Raw genomic sequence first — 16,287 nt, 5'->3', positions numbered from 1 at the left:
CCATAATCATGAGCTCAACAAACCTCTTTTCTTTATAAATTACCCAGTCTTAGGTACTTTATGATAGCATCAGACAATGGACTGAGAGCAGCTGACAAAGGAAGGGAGATGGGCGAGGCAGGGAGAAGGACGGCCAGGAGAGGGCTGGCCAGGAGCCGTGGCCAGGGCCTAGCTTGGCCCGGCCCAGAAGCCCTCAGTAAGCTGTGGGAGCTATTGTGGTCACTGTGACGGCTGTGGTTATTGAAGTCATTCAAACAGGCATGACCAGAGCCTTGAGCCATGTTCTGAAAGTGAGGCAGGAGCGCACCCCTGGGCAGTGATTCGTTTTAAACGGTTATGGAGCCTGAAGTGGATCAGATTGCAGGAAGAATCCACGCCTCAGCAGCCAGCTCCTTGGTGGGGGAGGCCAGCCGACCACGTGGTGGGTACTCTCTGCCCCTGGAGGCCAGAGCACAGGAGGCAGCCTCTGCGGGTGAGTAGGTGGGGCCTCTCTCTCCTTGGCCCTGCGCCCTGGCATGCAGCTGCACACTGCTGGGGGCAAGGACACTTCTGTCTGAGGGATGCGTTTGGGGTCCTGGTCCCACAGGAGGTAGGTGGTGAAGTCCTATCTGCCCTGCCACCCTGCAGGGCTGAAGGCAGAACAGGATAAAGCCGGCTCCCTAGCTTTGTGCCCCAGGCACACAACCAGCACCCCCTAATCTCTCAACCCCCTCTCACCCCCAGCCTCACCATCACCCCAAGCCCCATCCTGCAGAGCCTTTGCACATGCTGTTCCCTCCAGGCTTTCCCTCTCATCCTCGGGCCAGCTCCTATTCACTCTGCTATGCCCAGTCCAACATTGCCCCAGGAAGCCCAGCTTCCCAAGGGCACCCCTGACTGTGCTTCCCTCGCTCTCCCAGGACCCAGCACGCAGGCAGAGGTTCACTAGGCAGAGGTTCCTTTTCTCCATCCCAGCAGACAGCAAAACGCTTGGCCTTCGGGGGGATTCCGTGAATTTTTGATGGATGGACGAAGATTCAAAGCACTTGTCAACAGACCCAGAATGACTCAAAGTGGAGCAGTTACCCATGACCTCATGTAGAAAATGTCAGGAAACCACCCCAGACACTGTGACAGAGATGAGAACTGTCACCATTGAGAGGTGCGTGGAGGGGGTCTTCCAGGAAGCTGGGCTGGGGATGTGGCCACGTCAGGTAGAGGGCAGGAGGTTTCCCGCCACACACACACACACACACACACACACACACACACACACACACAGAGTTTTCAAGGCACATTTTTTTGATAGATGTCTGAGGAGCGGTCCCTGGTATGCAGAAGTGTGCACATGCACACATGATTCTTGTGGGTGTACACAGCCATGCTAAGTGGCTGATCTCTGGGTGACAAGATTGTGGGTGACTTTTACATTTTTATTTCTTTCTTATCTCTGTCTTGGTTCTTCGTCTGCAGCAAACATGTTAAAAATACCAAGGAAATTTGTAGATGGCTCGTTGGCGAGTGCTTCCCGAGGCCAGGCTTCCCCCGTGTTATCTTCTTCAGTCCTCACTAGGGACAGGAGACGTCAGGTCATTGTGTGTTCCTCATCTGGCCAGGGGAAAAGGGGTGGGCCCAGATATGCCCTAACTGGCAAGTGGGAGACCTCAGTTTCTCCCCGTGGCGTGGACTAGCTGGTGATGGCACCTCGGGGCTGTGCCTCTGTGAGTGCCCGTGTCATGAGGCTCGCCTGGCCATTTAGTGCTGCAGCAGGTGCGTGAGGGGGGACAGAGGAGGATGTGGCCTTGGTCGTGAGGGTTTGTCACAAACATGTGTACCACCAGCACAAGTTTAAAAAAGGTTTGGGGTGGCCTGTCGTGCCACTTAGGCACCAGGTGCTACTTCAAGTCCCACCTCCCTCCTATTCCAGCAGGGTGCTGGGTCCCGGGGGAGAGGCCCCCTGACTGGGGTCGTTGAGGACCCTGGTGTATTACCTTGTGCTCTTCTGATGGGAGAACGCTGCTTCCTCTGGGTGGACAGACGAGGCCCTGGGACCCATGCACCAGCACGCAGTTTAGAGAGGAGGCAGACAGACGCCAACAGACAGAGTGACTGGTGGTTCACAATGAGCAGGGGAGGGGTTTGGCCCAGGGAGGGGGACCTGGTGGGCTTTGATGGCTGGAGAAGGTGGGGAAAGTTCTTATTCCCCACAGAAAAGCACCCTACCTGTGAGCACAGGGGGTCGAAGGGTCTGTTGCCTCCCCTGCTCTCAGGGAGGAGAACATCTGGAACAAAGGAAGTAAACCTCCACTGTGTGGGGGCTGGAAAGCGGTTTGGAGACGGGTTGTGGAGGGCCTCGAATGCTGCACCTAGGAACTTGGGTTTGATTCTAGGAAGGAAAGCCTCATATTGGTGACTTTGTCCTTGGGGAGTCCCACAGCACTTGTTACACCCAGAGTCATCACGCCTCGGCTCAAAGGACACCCTCCTGCAGAGCTCAGGGGCTGGGGGAGGGCAACGGGAAGTCCTGACCCATCTCTGGCCTGGGTCACTGCTGGGGACAACATCAAGGTCTCTGGCCATTCCCACACAAGAGGTTTCTTGACTTGGAATCTGACAGTGGCCAACAATGAGGGGTGAGGTCCATGTCTGTGAGGTTAGCCGGGCAGGTGCTGCTCCGGGCCCTGGGGCTTCCAAGTGGAAGCATTCTCTCTGGAAAACAATTTCCTGATGTTCCTGGAGACTAGGAGCCATTTTGAAAGACAAGAAACTTCCTTATTAAAGTCTCCATGAGCCTTCAGATACTTTCTCTCTTACACGTCAACCTTCAGAGATCTGGAGAGGTTCATTATTAATCAGCAAGATAAGGGGTTATTGGCCCATCTTAGGGGTATGGCACATGGAGGCTGGGGAAGGCAGGTGACCAGCCCTGGTCACCATCATGGCCTCCCCGGGAGTTCTAACTCTGCCTTCTGAGCTGGAGCCTTGTCCACAGTTTGTGGATTGTGTGACCTTGAGTGTTTTATAGGGTGGCCAGATTAAATACAGGGTGTCCAGCTGAGTTTGCGTTTGAGATAACACTGGATCATTCTTTAGTATACTGTGCTGTATCGCTTCTCGGCCTTTTGGCTAAGATCAAGTGTAGTATACTGTGCTGTGTGATATTTGCTAATTCTGGGGACTCCAGTTACTCCTCTCTCTGGGAAGTGGAGCTGTTATGAAGAGCAGAGAGAATCTGCCACAAAGTAACATTTCAAAATGTTAAAAAACCAATGAATTAATGAACAAACCACCACCCACAAAGCCCTGTAGAAAGCCGAAAAGCCATCTCTGGCCCTTCCCTGTCCTCGCCTTCCAACCCTCCACACCCAGGGGTCTGCAGACTTTTCCTGTAAAGGGCCAGGTGGTAAACACTGTAGGCTCGGAGGGCTGCATGGCCTCTGGGGGACTCAGCACTGCAGGAAAGCAGCCAGACACCAGCGTCATAGGCAGACACGGCTGTGTTCCAATAAAACTTTATTCACAAACGCAGGAGGGCAGGGGCTTGGCCTGAGGAGTCGGCTGCCCCCGGCCCTCTGGTGGTGTCTGTCAAGGGACAGGCCTTGGGTAGGCCCACATTTGCTCAGCACTGGGCAGCTGCCACGCCCAGGTGTTCTGCTCTATCTTCAGAAAACCACAGGGGCAGTGTGGAGAGTCCAGGCCAGGCCTGCTCCTGGCCACCCACTTCAAAGTCACGAGTGAGACCCTGTGTCATCCCAGAGCCACAGACCTGAGGTCCACCCCAGCGGGCTGGTGGCTGAGCTGCAACACTCCACTCCTCACAGTCAAGACAGTTCCATGGCGACCTCCAGCACCGAGTAGGAAGTGCGCATGCGTGAAACAAAATCCCTGGGAGAAAACAGCCACATCGCCAATCTTCAGAGCAGTCGTTGGGCCCAGGAGACCACAGAGGGACTTGGAAGATAACACAAGGCCAACACAGGCTAGTACCCCTTATCTGAAGGCTCAGGAGCAGAAATGGTTCAGATTTCAGATTGTTTTGGATTTTGGAATATTTGCATAGACAGAGTGAGGCATCTTGGGGATACCTCAAGTCTAATCGCCAAAGTCATTCATGTGTCCCACAGACCTTACAGGCACAGCCTGGGGAATCTTCAGCAACGTTTTTAGTGTACCTGCATTTTGACCCTCACTCTTCCAATGACCCTTCACAAGTATGGAATTTTCCACTTGGGGGTGTCATTTTGGCTCAAATAATTTTGGATTTTGGAGGATTTCAGATTTCTGAATTTTGGGCCTCTAATAACTGTGATAAAAGCAGCATCAGAACGATCTGCTGCGGTCGTACAAGATCCCCAACTCGCGGTCTCAGTGTGTCTTCGCCAATTAACATTGACTCTGGTGGTTGGTCACTTGACACCTACCAAGCATCAGGCACTTTCTGGGCCCTAGCGACTCCGTGATGAAGCCAACTGACATTGTGTCTGCTCTCAAGGAACTTAGACGTTAGCACAGGGGCATAGAGGAGCAAAGAAAATAATGACAAATCCAGTTAGTGCAGCGAAGGCAACACAGGGTGCAGAGCGAGAGGCGAAGGTCCCTGACCTAATAAGATGGTGAGTGAATCTCCCTAGATAGCTCCAGGGGGAGTGGTCTCTCAAAGAAGGTGGCATCTTAAGCTACAGGACCAAAGAGCAACAATGAATCACTTAAGCAAGAACAGGGGAAAGTCCCATCAGGAAGCAGCAACGGCATGGGCAAAGGCCCTACGGCAAGAAATATGTGTGTATCCAAGGAAGGGAACGAGACAGGTGGACTGGGGCCTAATGAGTGAGAAGGCCAGTGGCCCCCGAAGTCAGAGAGGCAGTGGGGGAATCATGAAGCACCTCTTGGTCATGTTGAGCATACTCGTCATTGTCCAGGGAAAAGGGAGCCATCGTAGGGACTTCAGAGGGAGTTCAGTATAGGAAAATGGCCATGAAGGTGTTAGAAGAACAAAGAGGACATGGGTCAGGGTGTGGGGGTTGGAGGAGAAAAGGGAGGAAGGGGTTGCTACCCAGAGGCCAGCGAGAGGCTGGTGCCCTGTGTCCGACTGTGACCCGCTCTCCCATCCCTACCCAACAAGCGAGCAATCCAGGGCAGAACTTTTAATAAAATTAAGGGCTTTGTTTTTAGTTTTTACAAGAAAAAAATTAAAAACAAACCAAGAAATCCCCCCCCCAAAAAAAAAGTAACTCAATAAAATAGTGAGTGAATGTTGAGGTGAATGAACACCTGCCCCTGCACCTCCTTAAGAAAAGGACAGACAGCCGTAGAAAATCAGTCCGGAGTGTTCCGGAGGCAGCGCAGGGGGCTCCGCGCAGGGAAAGCCCTGTCTCCTCTTCCACCAGCAGGCAGGCCCCGCCCGGGGGCCCAGAGTGCTCACTGTGATCCCGCAGGAGGAATGAGCCCTAGCTGAGTCCCTGGCAGGGCCCAGCCTTGTCCTTACCAGTGACACGACCTCTCTGTAGTCACAACTGTGACCTACAACCACCAAACTCCAGTCACAGCCACGTGAGAGCCACGAACGCCTGAGCGGCCTGACAGTGGCCCTTCCGTGGCCTCTTCCTCCCACAGCTCCCCAGCCACGCGTCTGGCTGCTGGCCTGGCCTCCGGCAAGTCCTCACCCTCCGCTGCACCTACGCCCTTGCCCCATTCCTCCAGGGAGGAGCTGCCTCTTCTCCAGGCGGGTCCACTCCAGCCACAGCCCTCCCTCCCGCCTCCTCCGTTTCCCCCCTGATGGATCATCCCTGCTCACGTGTACATGTGCTGTGATTTTTTTGATTGACACTCAGAAATCACAAGCTGGCCCCTTCCCCCACCTCTAGCCTCCTATTTCCACTGGGTTCCCAAGAGTCCCACATGGGTGTCCGTTGGCCCTGGAAGCTAGAAGCTGGCCATGAAATCAGAGTGACTGATGTGAATTAAGCCTTGCTGTGTGCTGGGCCCTTTAGGTGCGCTGTCTCTGTTCGGCTCCCACACCCTGCAAGTAGCTAGAAATCTCTCTTGGTTGTACTGCGTGGGGAACAGGTCCAGGGAGGAAGGTCATCCAAGGACCCACAGGGGGTCCTCTGGCAGACTTTGCCTTTTCCTTTATTTCATTCACATGCATGTTGAGATCCGTCTCCTCATCAAGAAAAGGAGTGACTACAGGGAGGTTTATAGCTTCTATTACTTTCTTATGCAACAACCCATTGCCAGAGACCCAGACAGTGTCCCCCAGACTCTCCGGAAGAGCAGCTGCAGTTCTTACTCAGACCTTTCTTGGGAGGAAGCCTCCGAGCACACTGTCCACAGAATGCCGGGTGTGGGTTTCCACGGGAGCCACTCTGGGGCCACAGGGAGCTCAGCTCTGCTGGGAAGGCTTACCCGGTAGAGGGTGACTGCATCTCACGTGGCAAGACAAAGGAATTGAAGCCTCCTGTTCCCAGGCAGCCTCCTCCACGGTACTCCGATCACATCTGCCCCGGGCAGCATAGAAGGTGACATCTGCAAGTCAGACCCAGGAGAAGATCCTTTCTTAGGGCTCGCTATGCTGACTTCACACAGAATTACCTGGGGAGCTTTGAAAAGAGACCCATGTCTGAGCCCCATCCAGGATCAGATCCCTCAGAACCTCTGGGGCCACCTGGTGCTGATACTCCATGAAAGTTCCCCATGTGATTCTAATGTGCAGGCAGCACTTAGACCCACCGGCCTGGCCAAACTGCAGCATGAACCCCAGAGATGGGAGATGTCCAGGCCACAGTGACTGTTTTAAGGCTAGCGTGGACCTTGCACCTGGCCCACATTCAAGGCTCTTTCCAACCTGATAGGCTTCCATCCCCGAGTCTAACATTTGGTCCCCAAATGAGCAGCACTGAGCCCGGCAGAGGACACGGAGCCTGGATAATTTGCAGCAAAGAGCTGCGTGTGGGAGCAGAGTCCAGGTGAGTGCTGAGTGGGTTTAGAACTCTGGTGTCACCATGGCTCAGTTCACCATTTCCAAGCCCCAAGGAACTAGCCCCCCACTTGCCCACAGATGATGCAGCCCACTCCCACTGCTAATGTCTCCAAGATATCTGGTTCCAACAGTCTCCGGAGTCTACTGTTAGCGCCATTGAATGGGTGAGCCAACGGAGGTCTCAGGGAGATTATGCAATTGGTCCAGGGTCAGAAGCCAATAAGTCCTCTCGGATCTTTTGCCAGCTCTGTGTAGCTCACTCCCAGACAAGCTCCAAGATCAGCCATTTGTCACCCACCACCATGGTCCCTGCCTAACCCCAGGCAGCCCTGTTGCCGGGGGCAAGCACAGGATCTACTGGGATCTAAGACAGAATCTGAGATTTGAGGTTGGTCCAGAAGCAGTTTGGCTCCAAAAATCTGCCTCTTTATCTCTGTTAAATCTTGTATAGCTGGAAGGCTCTTGGAAACCCGTTTTGGGAAAGAAACAATTAAATTGGAGCTGAGACCCAGTGAGGCGTGTTTGACGCCAAGCCTGTAATCTGAAGCCTAGGGTTTCTTTTTCATTTTTTAAACAGGGGTGTTTATGCAAATTTTTCACGAAGCTTTAAAAACCTCGACTTGCCCCAGAGCCAAGCTCTGCTTTCTTAATTGGATGGGAGAAACAGTTAATGCTCAGGACCAATGTTCCTCTCAAAATTGCATGTTTAACAAGAGCGGCTCTTGAAAACATATAATTCTGATGTTGTGAAATCATTGCATCAATGACGAGTTTTGAAAACATGGAAAAGTTCACCCGGGAACTGAGGGGATTGTTATTCCCAGTTGTGACAGTCGGGGTTGTCACGGGCTGAGACACTATCTGGATCTTATGGAGGAGTCACAGGCACTTAGGAGTTGATTTCTCAACAATACAGGAAGATCTGTAATTCTGGGGTGGAACAAAAAGAAGAAAGAGAATCAGATTAGGAGACCTGGATGGCGTCTGCCCCAGGCTGCTGAGTGGGTCAAGCACATTCTTTCCAGTCTCAGTTTCCTCATCCATAAAATGAGAGGGTTGGACTAGATATCCCCCAGTGACTCTGTCACTGAAAACCTCCATTTTAGGGCTGGACTGTCCCTGCATGAGTTAGGACGAGATGTGCAGTCCTAAAATCCCCTGATCCTTGAGGTCTTCTGGTTGTCACTGAACAGTTCCCATCTGCAAGAGGCAGTGCTGGGCTTCTGCCTTCATCCCATTGTTCCTCCCTGTGGAGTCTGTGAAGATGGCCCCAGTCACCGAGCTCGGCCCTGTGTTCTAGGGCTAGCACTCAGATAGGGCTAGGGAACTTCGATTTCTCCTTCAGTCTCAGCTCACCCTTTTCACCCCTTATGATCCACCAGCCCCAGGGGAGAGGATTCAGAGCCAGGAGCAGAGATGGTGTCACAGTCTTCTGCCTTTGCCCTGGAAAGAAATGGACCTTCTGGCCTCCCTGGCGGGCAGGTCTGCCAGAGCCTGTCTCTGCTCCCCCGGGCCTTGCGGGGTCTCTAGTCCAGGACTGACCGATGCCCCTGGAGGGCTGGGGATAGTGCTGCTGCTGTGACCTTTTGGCACAGCGTCTCCCGTGGTGCTAGGAAGGCCCTTGCCCTGGAGGGACAAGACGTGTTCCCACTGAAGGCCTTGTGGCTGCTGGGGATGCTACGCAGTCGGTGGCCTCTGTCCCCAAGAGAGTCTCTCAGCTCACTCAGGCCACACAGCCTTTCTCTCAGGACTCCTGGGCCCCAGGAAACCAAGACCCTTATTTTGGTTCCAGCCAAGCATTGGCTAATGGCACCCCATCCCAATTCTGTAATGTCCTGAGCCCACCTACAGACTCAGCTCGCATAACAATCCCCATACCGATCCCCGTTTCTACCTGGCCATACCCCTTTGAGCAAGGCTGGCCCCACGTGCTCAGGAGATAGTCAATCAGCAGAGTGTGCTCCTGATGGCGTGTGCGGGTACGTGGGTCTGGTGCTCTCATGACATGTGTGGGTACATAAGTCTGGTGCTCTCATGACGTGTGCGGGTACATGGGTCTGCTGCTCTCATGACGTGTGCGGGTACGTGGGTCTGCTGCTCTCATGACGTGTGTGGGTACGTGGGTCTGCTGCTCTCATGACGTGTGTGGGTACGTGGGTCTGCTGCTCTCATGACGTGTGCGGGTACATGGGTCTGGTGCTCTCTCATGACGTGTGTGGGTACATAAGTCTGGTGCTCTCTCATGACGTGTGTGGGTACATGGGTCTGCTGCTCTCATGACGTGTGTGGGTACGTGGGTCTGCTGCTCTCATGACGTGTGCGGGTACATGGGTCTGGTGCTCTCTCATGACGTGTGTGGGTACATAAGTCTGGTGCTCTCTCATGACGTGTGTGGGTACATGGGTCTGCTGCTCTCATGACGTGTGTGGGTACGTGGGTCTGGTGCTCTCTCATGACGTGTGTGGGTACATAAGTCTGGTGCTCTCTCATGACGTGTGCGGGTACATGGGTCTGCTGCTCTCATGACGTGTGCGGGTACATGGGTCTGGTGCTCTCTCATGACGTGTGTGGGTACATAAGTCTGGTGCTCTCTCATGACGTGTGTGGGTACGTGGGTCTGCTGCTCTCATGACGTGTGTGGGTACATAAGTCTGGTGCTCTCTCATGACGTGTGCGGGTACGTGGGTCTGCTGCTCTCATGACGTGTGTGGGTACATAAGTCTGGTGCTCTCATGACGTGTGCGGGTACATGGGTCTGCTGCTCTCATGACATGTGCGGGTACATGGGTCTGCTGCTCTCATGACGTGTGTGGGTACATAAGTCTGGTGCTCTCATGACGTGTGCGGGTACGTGGGTCTGCTGCTCTCATGACGTGTGTGGGTACATAAGTCTGGTGCTCTCATGACGTGTGCGGGTACATGGGTCTGCTGCTCTCATGACATGTGCGGGTACATGGGTCTGCTGCTCTCATGACGTGTGTGGGTACATAAGTCTGGTGCTCTCATGACGTGTGCGGGTACGTGGGTCTGCTGCTCTCATGACGTGTGTGGGTACATAAGTCTGGTGCTCTCATGACGTGTGCGGGTACATGGGTCTGCTGCTCTCATGACGTGTGTGGGTACATGGGTCTGCTGCTCTCATGACGTGTGCGGGTACATGGGTCTGCTGCTCTCATGACGTGTGTGGGTACATGGGTCTGCTGCTCTCTCATGACGTGTGTGGGTACGTGGGTCTGCTGCTCTCATGACGTGTGCGGGTACATGGGTCTGGTGCTCTCTCATGACGTGTGTGGGTATGTGGGTCTGGTGCTCTCTGACACATGCTCCCAGCTACTCTTGACACATTGCTCCTGGGCAGCACCTTATTTGACCCCTGCTCCTCCACCATCAGCTTAGATCTCCAACTTTCAAGATATGCTTCTGTTCCTCCTGGATTGGCGGCTGATTCCGACCCCTCTGTTTGTATTACATGGATGTGACCTTCTGCTGGGGACTTGGCTCTGCATCTCCCTGTGTGAGTGTCCTAAAGCTCCGGGGACATCTTCCTCCTCCTGCGCTGGGGCTCCCAGGGCCCTCCAGGGAGGCCAGGCTCTGGCTGGAGAGGGGCACATGGATCATGCTGAGTAGCCACCCCGGGCACAGGTTCAGCAGGGGTCTTCTGTCCTTCCTCCACCTCCTGGGCATATTTTCTTGCTTATGAGTCTTAGAATTAGTAATTTTCACTTCAAACCCTTGCAACCTGCTGTGGAAACCATTTTCTCTAAAGGTAAGTATGGGAATGTAGATGTACCGGAAGCATACGTTGTTGGGTAAAATTGGGAGAGAATCTTTTTAAATGCAGGGTCAAACTGGCAGAAAGATGGGAAAATTGTTGGAGGATAGAAAGTTAAAACAAAACCACAAAACTAGTGGGAAATGTGGGCACTGAGGCTGGGCTGTGCCTGGGCTGAACCCTAACAGCCTAGAATGTCAGGCCACATAGGTGGGTCACTGATGACAAGGACCGAGGCCTGTTCAAGCTGGAAGGTCACATCAGAGACCCTCCCCCAACACACAGCCAGATATCACCACCACCACCACTGAGAGGCATCTGGGTTTCTTGCCTGTTTAAACTTGGACTTTGGCTGCAGAGAGAATAAAAGACAAAGTCTCTATTGGAAATTTATAGCCATAAGCCTCAAACCTGAATTGAGTCTGGAGTTAGAATTCTTCCAACCTACTCCACTTTAAGCAAAATTTGGCATTAGGTTTTCTAGGCCAGGTAATGTGGGAAAGGCTCTTGAGCCGAGGCCTTTATGAATTCCCACAGATATATTTCTAAGGAATTTCAGCTCTTAACTAAAAATCACAAAACAAGTCATCAGAATTACCAATTACAGAACCTGACATGTAAGACTGCACACACTGAAGTTATCAGTGGTGGAATAAAAACAAGCATGATTGATATGATTAAATATTAGAGTCTGTAAACAAGTCAAGATGGCACCTGGCATTTTGCCAGAGGGAGTGGTTTGTGAAGTAACGCCAGCGAGCCATTAAGTGTGGAGATTCCTTATTGGTTGACTGCTGTATCTAGTTTATGTTAATTAAGATAAGCTGTGTGGAATGTATATATACCCCTCCTGTCCTACAATAAACGGCTCCCACTCCTGCTGCATCAATCTACACAAGTTGCTCGTCACCCCCCAGTTATTTTGCTGCAGCTGGACTGCGGCAGATATGATTAAAGAAATAAAAATAGATATCAAAAGTATGAAAAAGAAACAAAAGTAAATGAAAAATTACCAGGAAAATTTGACAAATAACCAAATAGAGCTTCTAGAAATGAAAACTAGAATAAGTGAAATTAGAAAATAAGTAGTTGGGCACAGGTAAGGAGACAATTTATGACTGGAAAAACAGATTGGAGCTAGGGAGAATAAAGCTGGCGATAGAATGCAGACCAGAGGAGAAAAGAAAGGTATGAAAGAGGACATGAGAGACCTGAGGGGGTGAGTCAGAAGTCTAACAACCTCCTGTAGGAGTTCCAAGAGAGAGCTGCGGAGAGAGGAGAGAGGCAAGAAGGAATGGACGGGAAACTTTGTCAATAATAATGAAAGGCCACGTCCTTGGACCCAAGGACCACACATACGGGGGAATGACGAGGGACCTACCCAAAGTGGTGGTCACACGCATGAAAAAATGAGGACAGAAGTCAAGAAACATGGGTGGGGGTGGGGATATCAAGGATTGATTCCACAACAGGGGAAAGAAGAGGGGTGAGAATCTAGGACTCGGTTGAGACCCGGGTTTCCAGGCTGGGAAGCTGAGGGAGTGCACGCTGAAGGAGACCCAGGCTTGGGAGAAGATGGTGACAGTGCGGGGCATGTGCATTCGAGGTGTTTGTGGACATTCAAGGAGCAAAGGCAGATGGTAGCCAGAGACGCAAGTCTGGAGCCCAGGAGCTGAAGGTCGGGATCACCAGCACCATCTGTGGGGCCCCCAAAACCAAAATTGGAGGTGTAGCATCGTCAACATGGAGATGTGCACACCCACCATGGAGGGTGCAGGGGAAGAGGACCGCACAGGGTATGATCCCACTAGGGGCTCTGGTGGGAGGGATCATCACCTTTGTCCAGTTGGATGGTTCCCGAGCTCCTGTGTACAGAGCTGCAGCCAGCTACGCCCTCAGCCTCAGTGAGCACAGAGCTGCTGTGCAGGGGGCACCAGGGGGTGAGCCTTTCCCCTCCTGCTGGGCGCATGCAGGTGGCACTGGTGGTCTCCCACCTACCCTCTTCTGGGGGACTGATGGCACAGTGTGACACAGTGCCCTTTAATTAAATTCGTGCCAAGATTGCTTTGCCAGTGAGGACCCTGAGTGTGGCTGCCAGGCCTGGATTCCAGACACTCTGCCTACTGTCGAGGTCTACCTGGGTGCTGAGATTCTGGGCCAGGGTCCTGGATGCCCACACGCATGTCCAGCACTCCTGAGACAGTGGAGTCTCAATCCCCAGGCCTGGTCCTCCACTGTCCCCTACTCACTCACAAAGGCATTAGGATCAAGTGAGACTCGGCGAGAGCTCTTGGAGAAGTGGGGGTGAGGGCCCGCAGTGCTTGGGCGGAGACATATGGGCACTCTCTTGACACTCCCTCCACTCCCAATGTCCACGCACACATCTAATGCCTGGGACTGGCCGCACTCCTGGAAGAATATTCCAGCCTCCCGAGCTGCAAGCAGAGCTAGGTACCCCAAGACTGCCTGGCGATCAGAGCTGCACGTGGTTCTATGCCCAGGAGTTACTCTCCTGGGAAGAGGACCAGTTACTGATGATGTGAGCGGAGGTGGAGGGCAGAGACTAAGGCCCATGTTTTCTGCCAATTTGTGCTGCAGAGGGCCGACAGAGGCCAAGATGCTAGAGCTGAGAAGTGGGGTGGGCACCGCCAGCTGGCATTTATGGAGCACCTTCTGAGTACTGTGTTAGGTTTCCACTGCTTCCATCAAATACCTGAGGCTGGGCATTTTATAAGAAAACAGGTTTATTTAGCTCACACTATTGCAGGTTCAAAGTCTCGGCACCAGCACTGGATCGACTCTGGTGGTGGTCAGTACAGGAAGGATTACAGAGCAGCCCAGGAAGCCAGAGAGGGGGGCAGGGTCAGGCTTGCTCTTTACAAGAGTCCTCTCACCAGAACTAACTCGGGGTCCCATCCTTCCAAGGCCAGTGCCCCCAGTGACTGAACTACCTCCCCCTCGGCCCCCTCTTCACATCACCACTAGGAACCAGGCATCCAACACATGAGCCTCGGGGGACAAACGTGAACCACACCAAGCCATAGCGTATGGCACGCATGTCCCTGGCATGTCACACATCTGACTCCATCTTGGAAACCACACAGGGAGGGGATGCTTTCTCCTTTTGTACAGGCCAGGAAAAGAGACTTCAGAGGCTGCCACGTGGCCAAGGTCAAGTGTCTTCTGGGGGCCCTTGGGTCACCTTGGACTCTCCTGCTGTGACTGCCGTGACTCTCCCCTGGCTCTCCTGGCCCAGGGTGCCTCGGTTCCCCTGGCTTGACACTCTGACCTCTCCACAAGGCAAGGGGTGCTCCCGGGTTCTGGCCCACTGTCCTCTGCCTGCTGTGGAGTCTGTCATTCCCTGAATGTCCCCAGCTCCAGGCCCACCTCCCTCTCTCTGTCCACTTTCCCCAGGGGGTTCCCTCCTCGAGGTCAGCCACCACTGCAGACCTGGCATTGCTAAAATGGAAACTTTTTTCTCCTTCTAACCTGTCTCTTGGACTTTCCTATTTCAGTTAATGACATCATCTCTCTCCTGAGCTGGAAACTTTAGAATCACTTTGACTCTTCTCACTTCCTGTACTGATTTCTAGCAGCCTCTGGACTCCTCTCTTCCTCTCCTTTTTGTATTCTCTTAAAATTTAATTTATCTTTTATTGTGGCAAAACATACATTGCCTCAAGTTTTCCTCTTGATCATTTTAAGCATAGTTTACTTGCATCACCTACACGACATTGCCTACACCCCCCATGTGTGTAAACACCACCTCTGTTTCCAGAACTGGTTCCCCATCCCAACAGAAACACTGGGTCCTCTCCCACCCGCCCCCTCTCCCCTCCCAACAGCCTCCTCTCCCTCCCAACAGCCCCCTCTCCCCTCCCACCGGCCACCTCTCCCTCTCCCAGCCCCCTCTCCCCTCCCACCAGCCCCCTCTCTTCCCCCACCAGCCCCCTCTCCCCTCCCACCAGCCCCCTCTCCCCTCCCACCAGCCCCCTCTCCTCTCCCACCAGTTTCATCTCCTCTCCCACAGCCCCCTCTCCCCTCCCACCAGCCCCCTCTCCCCTCCCTCCAGCCCCCTCTCCCCTCCCACCAGCCCCCTCTCCCCTCCCTCCAGCCCCCTCTCCCCTCCCACCAGCCCCCTCTCCTCCCCCACCAGCCCCCTCTCCTCTCCCACCAGTTTCATCTCCTCCCCCACCAGCCCCCTCTCCTCCCCCACCAGCCCCCTCTCCCCTCCCACCAGCCCCCTCTCCCCTCCCACCAGCCCCCTCTCCTCCCCCACCAGCCCCCTCTCCTCCCCCACCAGCCCCCTCTCCCCTCCCACCAGCCCCCTCTCCTCTCCCACCAGTTTCATCTCCTCTCCCATAGCCCCCTCTCCTCTCCCACCAGTCTCAACTCCTCTCCCACCTGTCCCCGCCAACCTCTGCTCCATTTTCTGGGTCTGTGAATCTGCCTCTCTGGGCACCTCATGCACAAAGGTGGCCTTTGGTGCCTGGCTCATTTCAGCAGCATGAAGTCTCCCAGCGCATGTGAGCCACCCCCTTCCCACTGCTGAAAGCTGTTCCCTCGCTGCTCAAGCCACCCGCTATTCATCGTGGGTCGTTGGGGACATGTGGGTAGTTCCACCCTGTGGGTTGTGACCAGCGTGGACATGGACTTGGGTGGATATGTAATTGTTTGAGTCCTTGCTTGTCTCCTTTCGGTCACATGCTTAGGAGTGTCACTGCGGTCGGTGGCAGAACTCGTGTGCCTTGCGGAGGAAACCCTCCTTGCTGGCTCTGTGTTTGCTGAGGCCTCACTAGCCCCCTCCTTACTTCCCTCATCTCAGTGTCTCTCACTGTCATTCCTTCCTCAGGAACTCATGAAAAGAGTGTGCTGGGGACACCTGTGTGTCCCCCTCCCAAGTTCGTGTATCGAAGCCTGAATCCCCCAGGTGACCACAGTTGGAGACAGCGTCTTTAGGAAGTGGCAGAGGTCGTAACTGTGGGGCCTAGACCTGAAGGATTAGGTTCCATCTTGGACTTCCAGCCTCCAGATCCTCGAGGAAATGCGTTTCTGCTGCCCAAGTCCCAATCCGTGGAGTCTTCCTGTCGCAGACGGGGAAGCGGTCCTCCTCCAGATTCCAGCAAGCCGCGTCCTTTCTTGGGCCCTTCGGTGGGCCTCTGTCGCAGCCCTGAGCAAGACCCTGACGTTTTATTACTCGAGGCTGGTGTGGTCTAAAGTTGGCTGCACTTTCAAATCACCTCTCATTGCTCCTCCGGCCCCAAACGTCCCCTGAGCCAAACCAGCCTACTTGCTCTTTCTGGAACATTCTACCTCTCAGTCTTTGCTCCCTCCTTCTTTTACTTTGGAACGCTCTGTCCTCCCTTTATTCCTGTCCTCAGTCCTGCAGAAGCTGCCCTTGTGGATGCTGAGCAGGGGCCTAGTGACTCTCCCCACAGAAGCTCCCTGGACACCCTCACTAGACCCTTGTGCCATCTCTGTGCACACGCGGGTGCGCCCCCCCCCCCCATTCAGTGCAGCAAGTCCCACGCAGTTGCCACTGCCTGAAACCTGCCGT

The sequence above is a fragment of the Spermophilus citellus genome (assembly GCF_964194105.1).
Source record: "Spermophilus citellus genome assembly, chromosome: 13".
Taxonomy (NCBI): Eukaryota; Metazoa; Chordata; class Mammalia; order Rodentia; family Sciuridae; genus Spermophilus; species Spermophilus citellus.
This window is presented reverse-complemented; position numbering follows the sequence as displayed.